Source organism: Mustelus asterias, chromosome 10, assembly GCF_964213995.1.
Source record: "Mustelus asterias chromosome 10, sMusAst1.hap1.1, whole genome shotgun sequence".
NCBI lineage: Eukaryota > Metazoa > Chordata > Chondrichthyes > Carcharhiniformes > Triakidae > Mustelus > Mustelus asterias.
The window spans coordinates 22,666,225-22,686,200 of record NC_135810.1 but is presented as its reverse complement, the minus strand read 5'-3'; the positions used below and the strand labels follow the sequence as shown (position 1 = coordinate 22,686,200).

The window sequence follows — 19,976 nt, the reverse complement described above, 5'->3', positions numbered from 1 at the left end:
ATGTCACATCCCCCCATACCCCACCCCCCCTCAGGGAAGAGATGTCACATCCCCCCCCCCTCAGGGAAGAGATGTCACATCCCCCCCCACCCCGCCCCCCCTCAGGGAAGAGATATCACATCCCCCACCACCCCCCCCCCCCTCAGGGAAGAGATGTCACACCTCCCCCCTCTAACCCCCGCCCCCTCCCCCACAGTGAAGAGACATCATCCTACCCATCAGGACCCCCGGAGCAAGGCCAGAATCCAGGTTCATAAGATGCTTTCGATGGACACCAGCGATCAAGGTAGGTCGGGGGCCCGGGGGTCCGATCCCGGCGGGGGTGGGGCGCTGGCGGGGCCTGCATCCCAGGGTGGTCCAATCGTGTGGGTGGGGGGGGGGGGGGGGTGGGCTGCCGGGGTGGTTCGCGGGGCCGGTCCGCGAAGGGTTGTTGGGGGTGATTCGGCGGTTCAGTTGCTGAGTCGAAGCCCTATCGGACTTGAATTCAGCAACACGGTAAATGCGCGGGCGCCGATCGGATCGGAGCCTCGTAAAGTGGGAATCCTTGGGTAAGTTGGGCACGGGCTTCATTATGCCGATTTAAATGCATGCAAATGCATTTAAATCGGCCCGCTGGCCGATTCGGGCGCACGCCGGATCGGCGCCCGGATCAGCCGTTGGTAAAGGCACGATTGGCCTTGGGTCGGGTCTGGACCGCATTTTAGGCCCGATGCCCAATTTCACCACGATTTTGCGCTCGAAAATGGGCACGAAAGTTTGGTAAAATCGGGCCCGGAGTCAATTTCACCGTCTGCTGCATATAAAGGCTGTAATAAACTGAGGGTGACGCGATGTGGCTCGAAATAACAAAGGTTTTATTGCCAACAATAAATATGTGTCTACACAAAAGGTCAGACTGAATTACTTCAAAGGTAGGCGGGTTAGGTTGATTGGCCATGCAAAATTGACCCTTAGGGTCAGGGAGATGAGCATGGTAAATACCTAGTAATGGTATTTACCTTGCTAGTCCCCTGACCCTAAGTAAGAGAGTTACGGGGATGGGACCTGGGTGAGGTTGTTGTTGGTGCAGGCTCAATGAGCCGAATGGCCTCCTTCTGCACTGTAGGGATTCAATGATTTTATGATTCGAACTGTGCGACTGAATAACTCTCCTCCCAGGCGCCAACTGTAGGACGTTACCAGAATAGATTACCTTCTGATTAATGAAACATATTAGGGCTCATCATAGGTAAAGGTGGAGAACAGGTAACCACCCAGTCTTCCATTATTCTTACTGTGGAAGTTTCCAAGCTATTTGGAGGGCTAGATCTCGTTTACATGCTGCCAGTGAAAGTCAAGTTTCAAGTAATGGCCTAGGAATGAGCCTAAGTGAAACATGAGGACACTCCCACCTCCCAGCTAAGAAACGTACTATGACGGTGTGAGGCCTCACACTGTATATTTTTAAATAAAATATATGCAAATATCCTCATGACTGTGAAATTTATAACCTGAACAAAGATCTTTAAAATGGCTGAATTTATGTCTGTATGTGACCCCTGAACAGATGGAGCTGCCTAGCAGTATCAGGGAAATTTGCACCTTGTTATCTTTGGGGAGCCACTAATGACCCCCTGTGGACAAATTCAAAGACAGCTGCATAAAGACCATCTGCATTTCATAACCCAGATTGGCCGGCCTGCCAGACCTGCTGAGATTTTCCTGCATTTTTTCTTTTGGTTTCAGATTCCAGCATCTGCAGTAATTTGCTTTTGGCCGATATCTATCTGTCGTCTGCTAAGACAAAAATCCCTGCGACCTTTCTTTCAATTCTTCATGATTAAGACATTTAACAATCTCAGGACTCAGGTGAGAGATACAGACGCTTTGTCAAAGACAGTGTGGAGAGGTGGGAATCTTGTGACATGGGCTTGCTGAACCTGTGATATTGCCTTGCTGACCTACAAAACCTTGTATGCTGTTTATCATCTAACTGATGGCCTCACGGAAGTGGAGATCTGCCCGGGTTGAATACTTGGCTCCATCTAAACTGATTCTGCTGTAAATTCTGTACCATTGCCTACAAGACTGATGCATCTCTACATATCTCTTTGAAGTGAACACAACCGGAACAGTGAATTATACAGCATCAGTTTCTAGTCCACCGAGCTCAGTGTCATAATATCTTATTAGACTCTGCTTCTTGATTCTGGAACCCAGGCGAATCAGTATTTATTTTCTCTGTGCCATAAATATTCCTTTCCCCTATCCCTCTCTTTACTGTCTGAATGTAGAGTCAATGTTCTGACAACCTCCCACTTTTGGAGTGTGGTGGAAATCAACTAACCCATTGAGTTCATCCTATTCCAACGTTTCTAAGGGATTGCTACTCGAAAATTAAATCACACCAAAACAGAGGTGTTGGGACATATGCCACTGTGTATAAAGAGGGAAACAAATGAAAACTACCTTTGTGTTTACAGACATGTGGTAAGAGGAGAAGTTACTGCAGTTGAAGTTAACCATTCCTCCTGTCCATAACGGTACTTAAGACGATGACAACTGCAACTTCATTGTGTAATAAGTGACCCAAAGACATTTTTCTGCCTCAGAGATCCTGTTTACACTGGATCAAGGGTGTTGAAGTTATTCTTGTTCTGAGGAAAACAAGTGACACATGATCAGTCCTCAAAACCAGGATCTAAGAAACAGCCCAAGGCAACATGTATTATATTGTGTATAGCCTTAATATGTAAACGCTTGAGGGAGATTTATACTTTGGTGCTCAGGATTATACCAGGAGTATATGAGAAATTATTTTCTGTTCATTGTGATGTGTATGCAGGGAATGAAAAGCTCCCTTTTAATTGCTTGGTGCCCATTATTCAGGTCAGATTGTGAAAGGCATTATCATTGTCTCAAATAAAATAACGGAGGTGTTGAAATAAAATGAAATGAAAAATAATGAATTATACCAAAATCGAAAGGATCAAGTCCAGAAGAACTGAACAGCAAAATCTAGACATGAAATAGTGAATCAGATGTGGCATGTGTTTAAATTGAATTCCATAGGATATGTACAGAAAACATTGTAACCAAGAATGAAAAAAGTTCCAGCAAAGGTCACCGTTCCGTGAATGAATAAGGGAGTTCGGTCAAATACAAAGTCCAAGAAATAGAATGTTGTATTTGCAACAGATTTCATCCTTTCAGTCTGTTTAAAAGTACCTTATAACAAATAAATTGCTGTTGAAGGTCAGGAATTGTTGTGATATAGGCAAACATGGCAGACAATTTGTGATAGGAAAGTACACAAACCTCAAAGGAATAGTCAGATCATAAGAGATATGGGAAAATACATGAGAAACACCAGAAACATAAAACTGAAGATTCACCCTTCTACATTCTCCACCTAACATTGGTCTCCTGGTTTGATAGAGCTATTACGGTAAGGGATACATTGGCTTGTAAGACTACAAATTAATGCAGTGTGAAATTATGATGTTGATGGCCCACAGTATCTCCTGAATGCCATCTCTTACTAGGTCCATAGAAAATCCTAATGCACAACTGAGGATATACAAATATTATCATCAGACTTGCCTCCGACAGATGAATTGGTGAGAATGAGGTTCCTTCATGTTGGTTCCTTCATCACTTGTGAAGATCTAATTTAGTAATGCCTCAGCTCAGTCAATATTACTAAGCTGCTCTTGATGGTGTACATTGTAATCACCCACACAGTACATGTTGTATTTATGCTTCCCTCAGTGCTTTCTCTCAAAGGTGTCCCAAAGAATAGTAGTGATTCATCAGGAGCAAAGAAAGTGGTGGCCAGGAGGACATTTTCTTGACCTTGTTTGACATGAAGCCATGCAATATCATAAGATTCAGAATCAATATTGAGAATTCCTGATCATCTGCTTATATAACACTGTGCTTCCATCTCTAGTAACTCTAAGCTGTTGGTGATACAGGACATAGAGAGGAGTTTAAATGCTGATGACTATATTAGGCTTGGATCCGGATAAAGTGACAAGGAATAAGTAAGTCAAGAGAATGATTATAAATATAGATGTTTTAAGTTTATTTATTAGTGTCATAAGTAGGCTTACATTAACGCTGCAATGAAGTTACTGGGAAAATCCGCAGTCGCCACACTCTGGTGCCTGTTCGGGTACACTGAGGGAGAATTTAGCATGGCCAATGCACCGAACTAGCACGTCTTTCAGGATTTTGACTCATGGGATTCAACCTCCAAAGCCAGTGAGCTCCACCATCGAGAAGAACAGGGCAATGGGTGCATGGGAACACCACCATCATCTCCAGGTCACTCACCCCACTGACTTGATGTTTATCTCCATTCGACCGTAGCTGAGTTATAATCCTCAAACTTCCTACCTGATGGATTCTGGGTTGTGCCTTCACCACATGAGCTAAAGTACTTCAAGAAGAACTCCCATCACTGCATTCTCAAGAGTAAATAAGAATGGTCAATTCATGCTGGCTTTGTCAGCAATATCGCTGTCCTGTCAATGAGAATAGGATGAGTGTACATTTCGGAAAAAAACAGAGAATGGAAATATAACATAACAAAGACAAGTGTCAATGGGGAAAGAAAGATCTAGAGGTACGAAATCTTTCAGTTGGATTCAGCTTTACAAAAATCTGGAGATAAGGCAATTTTCATGAAATTGTCATGTATTTTATTTTAAATCCTACTGGTTCACTAATATCCTTTTAGGGAAATATTCCTGCACATCGGCCTATATGTGACCCTGGTCTCAAACTTACGTGATTGATAACTGCCCTCTGAAGTGGTGTACACACTCAATGGTATCATAGGAAGCCAGGTTCACTGTGCATTCGCAGAACAGTTAGAGGCGGGTAGGGGTGGGGAGGAAACAACCGTGTCAATCCTTTACATTGGCACGAAACGCATCAGGCAGCGGCAGAAATATAAGTACCCATTTTGGAGTGGACTGGTGGGAATTGACAGAAACAATGATCAGGTGCCCCCAAGGCACTGACAAAACATGGAGGTGTCCATCTACACAAACTACAAAGACCATTTGTTTCCAAGACAGTGTATCAACAATTTTTCTTTTCAGGGACAGTCCCACAGTGGAAGGAGCTGACAGAGGTAATAGTTACAGCCCCATGACTTGAAATCTTCAAGACTCATATCTTTATATTATTTGTTTATAAGTTGCATTATCAGGATGACCATCTCAGATTAGTATAGTGGTTTAGCCAACGCTACCAATATCAATGCTGGCGGAATCTGGATATTAGTCTGTGATGCTGACACAACTAAAACAGAAGCAGAAACTACTCAAAAGGAAAAAAATATACATTAAAAATAACAAGAAATACAATTCGGTTAGATCTTCAAAGATGTGCAGGTTAGGTTGATTGGCCATGCTAAGTTATGGTAATAGGGCCTGGGTGGGATTATTGTCGGTACAGGGAGCCGGGTTTGATTCCCGGCTTGGCTCACTGTCTATACGGAGTTTACACATTCTCCCCGTGTATGCATGGGTTTCCTCCGTGTGCTCCAGTTTCCTCCCACAGTCCGAAAGACGTGTTGGTTAGATGCATTGGCCATGCTAACTTCTCCCTCTGTGTACCCAAACAGGCGCCGGACTATGGCAGTTAGGGGACTTTCATAGTAACTTCATTACATTGTTAATGTGAGCCTACTTGTGACATTAATAAATAAACTTAAACTTAAACTTAGACTTGATGGGTCAAATGGCTTCCTTCTGCACTGTTGGAATTCTATGATTCTATTTCTCTGATGTTGAACAAGCATCAGGCTTAGCACAATGAGCCAGATGCATGGTTAGATTTTTATCATTCTTAGTATCTGCATATATATAGATGATTTGAATGTTCTTCATTTCCATTTTGCACTCATGTTTTTGTTTGGAAAAAGACAATGCCAAAAATATTTGTGAGCAGCTCTTACCTAATTATTCTGCAGTGATAAGTATCTTGTGTGTTATCTACAGTATGGTTTCTTAACATTGTGGTCCTACACACCAATCTCATAGCTACATTGCTGACAGACCTGTCCAGCAGGTTGAATCAAAGGATGCAATAAAAACATCAAACGGGTCAGTTCATATACTTTCATTGTTTGCAAAAGTTTCTCTCCATCAACCATCTAGCCATCACATTTGGCACGAACACAATCCTTGCTCAGGCACACATCCAAAGTTTGAACTTTGGATGTCAGTCATGCTGATAGGACTGCAATTCGAATGTTATTTACTCCCAAGTGCCTTTTGATCTCCGCGATTGCATGGAATTCTAACATGTTTCTTCCACATTGGTGGCCCACATAATTCTTTACGAAGGCTACCAGGTCACCAGCTCCACACACCATTGATCCACAACTTTATGCCATCCTTAACCCTATAATTATTGTCATGGACATGCACAAAAAGTTCTGCAGGAAACATGTTTTCCAGCATGGGGTTTACATGTAAAAGCTACCATAGGTTCTAATTCCATTCCGTCCACTGTGCAGGCTCGTACCACCATGAGTTATGTCTTCTCTTGAACTGTGGTTTTCATTAGCACTGCTTTTGAACTTTTTCATTCCACAGTTCCATTTCTGGGCATATTGAAATAATCAGCCTTTCATCAATGTTGCCTATGTGACAAAATGGGTACTTATATTTCTGCTGTTGTCTGATAATGAAATAGTGGAAACTGTTTTTTTGACATTGAGGTCTTTTGGTAGTCTCTGGGTGATCTTATTCTTCTGCAACAACACGATATATTTTCATTCTGTAAAGCCATTACACCAGCTAATTGTTTCTCTGAAACCTTTGCTGGACGTACTGTTTGATTTGGCCCACCCCAATGTGTATATACGCATTGCATTTCTGGTGGCAGTGTAACTTCTGGCGATTTCTGAGAATTCATTCCGACACAAGCTTCTCAAGATCAGACTAGTGACTTCCTTCCACCCTCATTGTGCATTTGGTCTTGGGCATCTTCAGGGTGGATTCTTCCTTCTTTCATTCTTACATCTGCTCTTCGCTAATACTGAATTCCTTTGTGGCAGCAACTACTTGATGTTTTAGACAGCATCATACTTCATCAGTTGAAACCAGCTTCATGCTTCGTTAGTTTTGCTGGAAGGCTTATTTCTCCTTGTCATTTTCCGCACACAATCTGCTGTTTCTGCCTGTCGTAAACTGCTGTGCATCTTTGCAACACTGTCCACATTGCCTGTGTGATCCTTTGCACCCATTTCTAAGGCACTGAAGAATAAAACATGCATGTTCTGTGTGGCGAAAAAATCAAGGCCTGCTTCTATTGTGGGTATAGAACTTTTGTGGCTGAAGGGTGAGGGAGGACAGGGTTTTAGCATACATTCAAAAACATGATTTTGGGGCTGGAAAAATGGGGCTCATCCTGCATGCTGTGCTGACTTATACATCATGATCTGCAGTGCATAAAATGTCACTCACATCCTGAATTTGACAGTCCTCACCTGGGTTTTAGTGACTCAGGAAACCTAGTCATCCAATGTTAAATTTCAGGTGGGGAATAACACTGAAATAGTTAGCCTCTCATAATATTTAAAGTGCCAACCCGATTCCTTGGAGCAGTTTGGCCACTCACCCTCATCCCACCTCCTATAGGCTGGTTGGATTGGGATTCAGATTTATGACACTTTAAAATTCACTCACATTTCATTGAAAGTTCATTGATCACAGCCAGCCTAATAGCTGGAGCAGGTTCAATGCCAGAGTTGGTGCAATGTAATCGATTGAATAACACTTCTGTAAGGCTACAAACTTTTGTAACCCATACTTTTCATTACCTAGAATTTGGAGAAGCTGGATATTTGTCATTTACCAGGTAAATCCTTTGGCTTTGGCTTCTTCCATGAAGTGATTTGAATAGTTGATATGAGAGTGAAACATATGGGGGAGAATGTTTATCTGAGAAGCACATTCGGAGATGGTGTGCTGGCAATTTCTCATTATTGGCCAACATGCCAGTCTGCCAGCATGACCCTGCCAATGGCCAACTTTCAGAGATGCTGCTCCTAGGGTGGTGGTGGGCCCTATGGTGAATAACCAATTCAACAAATTAAAGTGCTAATTGAGGGCACCTTTCACACAACATTTGTCTTTTCCTGATGGCGAAAGGGCTCCCAATGTGGTTTGAATATGCATATGGTGTGAAGGTAACCTCCAACCATCAGCCCAGAGATGGGAAACCAGAGGCGCATCTTGACAAAGCAGTGTAGAGTGGATCCACTGGACTACAAGGGCCACAACCATGCCTGCAAACCATCCTGTGAAGGGTTTCCCCTCTGCAACATTGACCTAGCAGCCCTGGCCACAGTATGTCAATTGTCAAAGGTGCTGAATTGGGGGAAGGCTAACTACAGCTGGATTAGGCAGGATTTGGTAGCTGTTGATTGGGAGAGGCTGTTCGAGGGTAAATCCACATCTGGCATGTGGGAGTCTTTTAAAGAGCAGTTGATAGGAGTGCAGGACAGGCATGTGCCTATAAAAAGGAATGACAGGAAAGGTAGGATTCGAGAGCTGTGGATAACCAGAGAAATTGTGGGTCTAATCAAAAAGAAAAAAGAGGCATACATGAGGTCCAGGCAGCTAAGAACAGATGGAGCACTGGAGGAATACAGAGAAAGTAGAAAAGAACTCAAACAGGGGACTTAGAAGGGCAAAAAGGGGTCACAAAATGTCCTTGGCAGACAGGATTAAGGAGAATCCCAAGGCATTTTATACATACATTAGGAACAAGAGGGTTGTCAGAGAAAGAGTCGGACCTCTCAAGAACAAAGGAGGGGAATTATGCTGAGAACCCAAGGAAGTAGTGAGATCCTAAATGAATACTTTGCATCAGTATTCACAAAGGAGAGGAACATGTTGATTGGTAGTGTCTCAGAGGAATGTGTAGACCCGTTAGAACAAATCGCAAATACAAGGGAGGAAGTGTTAGGTGTTTTAGGAAGCATTAAGGTAGACAAATCCCCAGGGCCAGATGGCATCTGTCCTAGATTACTGAGAGAGACAAGAGATGAAATTGCTGGGCGTCTAACAGAAATCTTTGTTTCTTCACTGGACACAGGTGAGGTCCCAGAGGATTGGAGGATAGCAAATGTGGTCCCATTATTTAAGAAGGGTAGCAAGGATAACCCGGGTAATTATACGCCAGTGTATTTGACGTCCATGGTAGGGAAATTGTTGGAGAAGATTCTTAGAGATAGGATCTATACACATTTAGAACTGAATAGTCTCATTAGCGATATACAACATGGTTTTGTACGAGGGAGGTCATGCCTCACAAATTTGGTTGCGTTTTTTGAGGAGGTGACAAAAATGATTGACGAGGGAAGGGCCATGGATGTCGTCTACATGGATTTTAGTAAAGCATTTGACAAGGTCCCTCATGGCAGGCTGGTGCAAAAGGTTAAATCTCACGGGATCAAAGGTGAACTAGCTAGATGGGGGTACAGAACTGGCTTGGTAGCAGTGGAGGGGTCTTTTTCTGATTGGAGGTCTATTACTAGTGGTGTTCAGCAGGGCTCTGTACTGGGACCTCTGCTGTTTGTGATATATATGTAAATGATTTGGAAGAAGATGTAGTTGGTCTGATTCGTAAGTTTGCAGACGACACAAAGATTGCTGGAGTTGCGCATAGTGATGACCATTGTCAGAGAATACAGCAGGATATAGATAGGCTGGAAAATTGGGCGGAGAAATGGCAGATGGAATTTAATCCAGATAAATGCAAAGTGATGCATTTTGGTAGATGTAATGCAGGGGGGAGCTATACAATAAATGGCAGAACCATCAGGAGTATAGACACACAGAGCGATCTGGGTGTGCAAGTCCACAGATCCTTAAAGATGGCAGCACAGGTGGAAAAGGTGGTGAAGAAGGCATATGGCATGCTTGCCTTTATTGGACGGGGCACAGAGTATGAAAGTTGGCATATGATGCTGCAGTTATATAGAACATTGGTTAGGCCACATTTGGAACACTGCGTCTAGTTCTGGTCGCCACACTACCAGAAGGACATGGAGGCTTTGGAGAGAGTGCAGAAAAGGTTTACCAGGATGTTGCCTGGTATGGAGGGTATTAGCTATGAGGTGAGATTGAGTAAACTAGAGTTGTTCTCCCTGGAAAGACGAAGGATGAGGGGCGACCTAATAGACATTTATAAAATTATGAAGTGCATAGATAGGGTGACCAGTCGGAAGCATTTTCCCAGGTCAGAAATGACAAACACAAGGGGTCACAAGTTCAAGGTAAGGGGGGCAAGGTTCAATACAGATTTGCGGGGGATGTATTTTACACAGAGGGTGGTGGGGGCCTGAAATGCACTACCAAGCAAGGTGGTTGAGTCAGACACGCTAGGATCATTTAAGACTTATCTAGGTAGCCACATGAACAGACTGGGAATAGAGGGATACAAACGGATGGTCTAGTTAGGAACACATGATCGGTGCAAGCTTGGAGGGCTGAAGGGCCTGTTTCTGTGCTGTATTGTTCTTCTTTGTCTGCTTTCTATGCATCTTCAGAGGACACCTCTATTCCGAGTTATCCTCACAGCTACCCCCTCCCCTGTCCCCCTTTTCCCTGCCCCAGCCCCTCTCCCTATACACTGGCAGCACCCACCCCTCCCAGCAGGATTGTCAACCGCCCAGAGCCTTGGATGCTGTCATTGTCCCTCATGGCTTCTTAATTGGACATGGCTCCCAGAGTTGGCCTCTTCATTGGTCACCCCCTTGCACATTCCATTATGGCCACCTCCAAGCTCCTGACCCAGAATTCAGCTCAGCAAGAGCATCAGGGCCCTGAAATAAACTTCAACCCAAGGAGCTTGTTATGTCTTGAGGTTTCCACTTCAATCATGTTGTACACACAAAACCCGGCAGCTTTCATGTGCTGTGGGCTGATACTTGGGCGAGATGTTTTGTGCAACCCATGTTTTGTGGCAGCAAAGGCGGCCTGCCATTGGCCGATGGTGGGATCTTCTGGTTCTGATGTTGTCAATGGTGTTTCCTGTTGAATGCAACCCTGGCCGCCAGGAAACCCGTGGCAGAGGTGTGCCGTCGGCAGGACCAGAAGATTCCACTGGCATGAATGGCCAGAAATTTTGGCCATTGTTACTCAGCACCTGACCATAGCACCATAGTGAATAATGCCATGCTCACACTCACGTAGACTAAATCGTATTGGAATAAGATAACAATACAACAAACCTTGTTTATAACAAGGAAATTCTAGCAAATTATACCCTGTAGTCAGCTTTCATTTTTGATTTTTGAATCCAAATGTCTGTCCTCGATCTGTTTTAACAAAATGGATGTAGAACGTTAAGCCAACTATCATTTAGTTCTGCTGAGATTTCATACCTATCATCAATTGAATTTTCCGATTTGTTTTTACCGGCCTGTTGTTTTTTATCCTGTACGTAAACCCTTCATCAATGATTCCCCTGAAAGCAAAGGAGATTATTACTAAGTAACCGTAGACTGAATGGTCGCGTGAAAACATGATGACGCAATTGCAAGAGAGGTCATGTGGCCGGAGTGTGGCGGCAGCGTGGGAATTATCCTCAGGCAAGAGCACAAGTGTTGAAGTAGCTGCGAGGCTGGAGAATAAAATACTCTTTGTTGGAAATCCGTGTTGTCAGTGATTCTGGAACCCACAACATTTACAGCACTTGTGAAAATGTAAAAATATTACACTGAAAACAGTTTGATGCATCAATATTAAAAGTTGCTGTTGCATACACTAAAATTGAGACCCCTACGACACTCCTTTGTTACTTGTTTCTCACTCATTTGATTTTGCACTTGGGGCAGTTACGGCAATTCCACCATCTCACATTTCAAGAGACAGATTCTTAAAAATTAAGAGATTCCATATATAAATCACGAATTGCTTCTTGTATCAAAAATAAACTAATATACAAAAAGAAATCTTCAAAAAGTCAGACACCAAGTTGTCAAAAAGCATGGTGGCACGGTGGTTAGCACTGCTGCCTCAGAGCATCAGGGACCTGGGTTTGATTCCTGGCTTGGGTCACTCTCTGTGTGGAGTCTGCGTGTTCTCCCCATGTCTGCATGGGTTTCCTCCGGGTGCTCCAGTTTCCTCCCACATTTCGAAAGACGTGCTGGTTAGATGCATTGGCCATGCTAAATTCTTCCTCAGTGTACCCGAACAGGCGCCGGAGTGTGGCAACCAAGGGATCTTAACAGTATCTTCATTGTCGTGTTGACGTGGGCCACTTGTGACACTAATAAATAAATAAAAAGATCTCCTTGCAATCTCTTACCTAATGGCTTCGGAACAAATGACATAATTTGTTCCTTTGCAAGAAATACCATAGTAATGGGCAAATCTAGGCCATTCTTAACAAATTGAAATACACCACCATGAAATGATGATGATTCCCTGTGTTTACTGATTCAAGGAAGATTTACACTGAACTGGAAAAGCAAAACAGAACTAGAAGGCCTCCTGAATGCAAAAGGTACACACCAGCTTCTTCTGTAAGAACTGGTTCTTAGGTCTAATCAAATATTAGGGCCAGAACTTCTTAAGGACTGCAGGGACAGAGCCTGAAGTGGACAGGCTTTGAAAATTGGGGTCCCAGAAGTTGAGTCGAAATCCCAAGTCCTCTAGGACAGTGTCAAATTTTGTAAGCCAAGATGGGCTGGAGGGAATGGGGAACATGGCCACCACCAAGTATTGGTCCCTTAAGCTCCTTTAGGAGATGGGTAAAGGGCCTACTGTTCCTGAACGCAATTTTTTTTTCAGCAAGCCTAAACAGTCATGTGGATAAAACCTGTCTGACGTTTTGTAACATTTTAAACACATACGGATCTGATCACTATCACGTTGGTTTCAAAATATTAGAATTAAAGAACCCCTTTTTCAAATACTTTAGTAATCAGGGTCATCCGAATGATAATATATTTAGCATTCAAAGTACAAAAGTACAGCATGTAAAAAAGTATCTTAATAACATTTTTAAGAAAAGAAGTGTTTGCTTGGAGTAACAATTTGAGGACAATCTTGCTGATAAATTCACAGTTGAGGCAGTCCAGACAAGTCAAAGGTAAAGGATAGGAGTGACTCCATAACATCCGAATCCATGTGAACTGAACTGTTTTTAACATGGCGTGACATTAGTGTACTTTAAGAGATTTTTTTAAAATCATGATCTCTGCAGCTCTCTCAGTCCGTGCTTCTCAGCTCACAGTCTTCGCTGATGTCATTATGTTGTCAGGCTGACTACAATGAGTCCTTTTATTGCTACTTAAGTAGTTTAAATGGGATTGTTTGTGTTTACTTTGGGATTAGTTTTATGACCCTGCATTGTTAAGATGACGACCACGTGTTTTTGGATACTTATTTTCCCAGTGAGTTTAAGGTTTCATTTTCAGTTCTGTGTTGCAGTTGGGTTTTAACAGGGATAGCAAGCTGAACAGAAGTCTCTCTCTCCGTTTTATTTGGAAATTCTGCTGGTGATCTTAAAGTAAAGTTTTGCCTTCCGAAAGGAAAAAATCTGGTGTTAGTAGTTTGCCTAAAGTCCATGATGTTCTGGGAAGCTGTTCTGACTTCAACCTATTCTGAGTGTATCAAGACTGACAGTTTTCATTTCCCCAACCAAAGGACACAATTTCCAGTATCACGTGAGCATTAGCCTATGCTGTGTTCAACCTGTTAAAAGGTTTTTTTTGTCTATGGGATTGGATTGATTGGAACATTGTATATATCTTTGTGAAGGGTTATACATTATCATGATTGTTTGTAATTGATAAAAGTTCTTGCTAATTTTCTGACTACACATGTTAACTATATTCTTAAATAAACTTTGTTTCATAAAAGGTCCCAAGTGGGTCACTTGAATCATACCTGAAGTGAAACATCTCATGCTTATCTTAGCCAAATTCAGGATGTGAAACTTATGATCCAGGTGGGCTCCAAAGAACACTTTGGAATTCCTGACCTGAACCATAACAATGGTAAGATTACCCATTAATGGTACATTTCCCATAAGCATTTAAGTTAAAGCAAAATACCACAGATACTGAAATCTGAAATAAAAAACAGCAAGTTTTGGAAATACTCATCAGGTCTCTGTGGCATCTGTGGAGAGAGAAAAATGGAGGGAATGATTTATCTGAAGCCCACAAGAGAAGAAAAAATGCAAAGAAGGCTGACTTAATTGGGCAAGACGTAAAATGTCAATTGCCCAACGGCAGTTGAGATGCAAAGATGAAGTCAGCAGTGTGTTTGTGGTGTTTGTTGAACGTTATGTTAGTCTGTGGTGGACTCACGCTTGTAATACATGTGTATGCCATGAATACTCATTAGCATGAGCCAGTTTCTAATGAATTCCTACCCATGGAATAAAAACAACAATGCACAAGTATCTTGTGGCACCTGGTTTACAATCATTTAAAGGTGACATTCACAAGCCCACTTTGTATAGTTGTGTCTGAAGTCAGCAGCTTTCTTTGTTGAACACCATGGCACAAGGGAGGGGCACAGGAACATGGCAGCTCACATGGAGGCTTGCAATCCATAAGGAAGTCGGTGGGATGTTGGGATGTGTTCAGGGGCATGGAGAAGTGAAGTGGGAAGGACTTGGCAACCTGGGTGCAGTTGGGGTGGTGTGGTCAATCAGTGAATGTAAGAAAATGAGAGGGCTAAAGGGAGGCGTCAGTATTGCCCACATGTGGACCCATCTTAGAATGTTGGCTGAGTATTACCGGGCTTTGAATTCATCAACACCAGTCCAAGTCTCCAAGCTGAGAATAATTATGGACAATATCATTTATATTGCAAAGAAGGGAGAGCAAGCTCCACCCTGAGCCACAGAGCGGTGAGGACAACACCAGGCATAGACATGAACATTCAAAAAAGAGTGAACATAGAAATGTGTTGTTCCCACAATAACAGAATTGCCACTACCTCCTCTGTAACCATTACATTTAGCTCCCTGACTAAGCTAGTCTCAATGAATAATGATGATGCACACATAAATAAGGAGAAACCAATGTGCTGTGAAACACGTTCAGGTGAAATTTACCATTTGAAAAATAGCCCTGCAACTTTTGTGCTCTCAAGCCTTATGCTGACGGCAATGGAGTTGGGCAGGAATGTTCTAACTGTGATGCAGAGCCGCCTTGTTTGACCAGTAGGTGCTTTTAAAACCCATCTGTTCTTGCTGCATTGTCAGCTGACGGCTGGTGTAACCACTGAAAAGCATCTCCCATTCTTCAACTGCAAATATTTTCCATACATGCCACCAGAACATAAGGTGGGAATATGGGATTTTCCATCCCACTCCCCACATCGTCACTCCCTCCACCCTCCCCCCACATCCTCCCACAGCTTCATCAGCAACACTTGCCCACGTATATGGATCCCCATTCCAAAATCTCCCTTAATCTTTTCCCTGACAGTTGGCCAGTCAACTGCCAGATCTGTTGAGTGTTTCTCACATTTTTGTTTATATTTCCCAAAACACTGAGAACAATGAGAGTATAGGAAGTGCAGGGCGGTACTTAACAAAGAAATTAGAAGTGCAAAGAGGGGGCATGAAGAAACAGTATTGGGCAAAATAAAGGAAAATCCTAACGTGTTTTATAAGTATATTAAAGACAAGAGGGTAAACAGGGAAAGAATAGGGTCCCTTAGGGATCAAAGTGGCAACCTGTGTGGGATCAAAAGATGTAGGTGAGGTATTGAATGAGTATTTTACTTCTGTATTGAAGTATTTGACTATGGAGAAGAATGATGTAGGGGTTTGGAAGGAGGGAGGGGGACTGTGATATAATTGGACAGATTAGCATTGAGAGAGATGAGGTGTTAGCAGTTTCAGCGGGATTAAAAGTGGATAAATCCCCAGACCCAGATGAGATGTATCCGAGGCTGTTGTGTGAGGCAAAGGAGGAGGTTGCATGTTAATTTTCAAATCCTCTCTGGCCACAGGCCAGTGGACTTGAAGACAGCTAATGTGATGCCAATATTCAAGAAGGGGAAAACCAGGTCAGTGAGTCTAACATCAGTGGTAGGAAACTTATTGAAAAAAATTCTGGGGGACAGAGTTAATTTCCCCTTGGAGAGGCACAGATAAATCAAGAAGAGTCATCATGGCTTTGTCAGGAGGAGATCATGTCTCACGAATTTGATTCTATTTTTTGAGGAAATGACTCGTTGCGTAGATGAAGGCAGTGCACTTGATGTAGTCTACATGGACTTCAGTAAGGCTTTTGACAAGGTCCCACATGGGAGACTGATCAAGAAGGTAAGGGCCCATGGGATCCAGGGCAATTTGGCAAATTAAATACAAAATTGGCTTTGTGGTAGGCGGCAGAGGGAGATGGTCAGAGGTTGTTTCTCTGTCTGAAAGACTGTGTCCAGTGGTTTATGATGTGGAAATGCCGGCGTTGGACTGGGGTGAACACAGTAAGAGTTTTAACAACACCAGGTTAAAGTCCAACAGGTTTATTTGGTAGAAAATACCATTAGTTTTCGGAGCGCTGCTCCTTCGTCAGATGGAGAGGAAATCTGCTCTCAAACAGGGCACAGAGACACAAAATCAAGTTACAGAATACTGATTAGAATGCGAATCTCTACAGCCAACCAGGTCTTAAAGATACAGACAATGTGAGTGGAAAGAGCATTAAGCACAGGTTAAAGAGATGTGTATTGTCTCCAGACAGGACAGCCAGTGAGATTCTGCAAGTCCAGAAGGCAAGCTGTGGGGGTTACTGATAGTGTGACATAAACCCAACATCCCGGTTTAGGCTGTCCTCATGTGTGCGGAACTTGGCTATCAGTTTCTGCTCAGCGACTCTGCGCTGTCGTGTGTCATGAAGGCCACCTTGGAGAACGCTTACCTCTGATCTTCGGGTAAGCGTCCTCCGAGGCGGTATGGTGGAGTTGTATAAAATGCTTATTAGGCCACAGCTAGAGTATTTTGTGCAGTTCTGGTCACCACACTCTCGAGATGATGTGATCACATTAGAAAGGGTGCAGAGAAGATTCACCAGGATGTTGCCTGGGCTGGAGTATTTCAGCTATGAAGAGAGGCTGGTTAGGCCTCTCGTTAGGTGTACCGTTATACCGTTACATGTTGTTTTCCTTCGAGCATAGAAGGCTGTGGGGGTCCTCATCGAGGTACAAAATTATGAGGGACATGGATAGGATAGATAGGAAGAAAGAAGGGACACTAACCAAGGGGCATAGATTTAAGGTAAGAAGCAAGGTATTTAGAGGGCATTTGAGGTAATACTTTTTCACCCAGTGGGTGAAGAGAATCTGGAATTCAGTGTCTGAAAGGCTGGTAGAAGTGGGAGTCCTCACAACATTTAAGAAGTATTTACTTGAACTCTTGAAACTCCAAACTGTACAAGGCTATGGACCAAGTGCTGGAAAATGGGGTTAGAATAGCTTGGTATTTGATGGCCGGCATGATCACAATGGGCTGAAGGGTCTCTTTCTGTGCGGCAAAGTCTATGACTAACACAGGCTCAACTGCGAGCAGTCATTATTAAACTAACTTTATTTCAGAATTTCAGCATCGGCAATTTGCTTTTATAATTTTATTTACACCTTCCCAACAGAGAGGGCAGTAATGAGGGCAATAGAACAGCACACACCTTGCACTGCATTACAAACAAGCTGCCTTCCCTCCAATTCCATTAAAAAGCCTTCACTTAAATGAAATATCTCAGGGATATTTTAGAGACTTGTGCAAACCCAACCCAATTTCTCAGTATTATTTAATCATTCCGAGGAATGTAAATATTTGCACAAGAGTATAAGACTTAAGCATGCCAAACTGACAACTATTCCAATATTGCAGGAAGTTAAACAATGATTGATCTAAGTAGAGAATGCTTTGCAGGCCAGGCAGTATTATAATGGTCCTTGCTCATTGCACAAATCCAAATTGAATGCAGCCTAGTATCACAGCAACAACTAGCCTTCCCCCAAGTAATTGTAAGACTCATTACCAAAAACCATGGCAGGTGAAGCACCCATCAACATGAAGGAAGATGAATATTCAAAAGCTTTGGGGGGACATGGTGGTTAGGTGCATTGACCATGCTAAATTCTCCCTCAGTGTACCTGAACAGGCGCTGGAGTGTGACGATTAGGGGATTTTCACAGTAACTTCATTGCAATGTGACACCAATAAATAAACTAAAAACTTTCCTGTTGCAGCGACTTGTGCAGACTAACAATACCAACCGATAGTTCATAAAAAGCGAACGATTTGTCATTTTTTGCTTCTCATTCTGTCACTTGTGTTTCTCTATCTCTTTCTGTGCTCCCTGGAAAGTCTGTGCAGATCTCCAGTTGTCCAATAACCCCAATTTATGAACCACCCTGCCACGAACAGGCGATTTCACTGACAGAGGACAACCAGCATCGTCAGCAAAAACACAGCATGAGTTGTCCAACACAAATGCTGGATCTTCCTTCTTCTTCTCTTGATTTAGAGCTGTCAACATCACAGACACAATTCCCTGTTCCGGCAACATTTATATGGGGAGCACTGGATAAACCAGTGCTTTTGAAATGGCAGTACTGCCCTTGAAAACTTATAAATGGAGTTAATCTAAAGATGGGTCTTGGAAAATGTTGTAAAAACTCGTTAACTTTGGGAAAATCTTCAATCGCTTTCATTGGCATGTTGGTGCGTTTAGAAAAAAATTCATTTGTGAGGTTTATGTGATGAAAACACTGCTATCTGTGTCTTATCTTACAGGAAATCCCATTCCCCTACCACCCCTTGCTCACTGACTTGCATTGGTTCCTGATCAAGAAACAGCTCCTTTTTAAAATTGGTTTCAAGCCTCTCCATAGCTTTGCCTTTTATCATTGTGTTCTCCTCCAGGCACACAACCCTCAGAGATATCTACACTTCACCTAATTCTGGCGTCTTGTGCATTCCCATTTTGCAATTGCTCCAACATTGCCTTCATTCAGGTCCCAAGTGATGCGCGATAAATCACACGGGAGGCTGGATGAACCCGGGAAATAAAGGCTTTTATTACCAACAATAACGGAGCTACTATATACAATATACAATCCCAGACTAAAGGGTCACCAGACAGAGCAGTGACCTTTATACCTCTCCCGGAAGGCGGAGCCAACTGGAGTGTACCATAGGACTATATTACCAGGTAGAACAGCCCAACCCTAACCCCAACAGTAACATATCTACAGACTTATAGTGCTGGCCAAACCATGGCTCAGCACTCCTGGTGGTAACCAACAATGGTTCACCACACCAAGCTCAGCAATATTTCCCGACACCTTTCTGCCTCACTTTCACCCTTTAAGACAGATGCCTAAATCTACATCTTTGACTAAGCCTTTGGTCAATTGACCTAAGATCTCCTTATCTGATTTGGTGTCATACTTCATTTTATAATGCTCCCATTAAGCATCTTGGGATGTTTCATCATGTCGAAGGGGAGGCAATGGCCTAGTGGTATTATCACTAAGCTATTAATTCAGAAACTCAGCAGATGTTCTTTGGACCTGGGTTCAAATCCCGTCATGGCACATGGTGGAATTTGAATTCAGTAAAAAATGTCTGGAATTAAGAATCTACTGATGATCATGAAACCATTGTCAATTGTTGAAAAAACCCATGTCCGTCAGAGCAAGGGACATTATGGCCAAAGGCTCACTAGCCCAAAGAGGGGGCACCAGGCAGGGGAGCCGATCCCAGGGTTTGAACCAGCCCTGAGCTTTAAAAGTTGTTTTTAAACTTGCATGGCCAGCTCCCAAGGCCTTCTGAATCTCTGAGGCAACCACCGCTTCAGAGCTGTTAGCCCTCTGATTGGGAAGCAGGTGGGATGCTGCCTGCGGTGCAATTGCAAAGTCTGCACCACTGCCACAATGCGGGCTTGGGGCCCACTTTTCACCGCGATATCGAGGTCTTGACGTCGGCTG

The 19,976-nt window shown here is 43.2% G+C and overlaps 1 long non-coding RNA gene across 1 annotated transcript in view; it reads right to left on the bottom strand.

The window, feature by feature from the left end:
- LOC144499546 (uncharacterized) overlaps positions 1-19,976 on the bottom strand; it is a 155,392-nt gene that overhangs the window by 115,322 nt on the left and 20,094 nt on the right. The gene's annotated exons all lie outside the window — the stretch shown is intronic.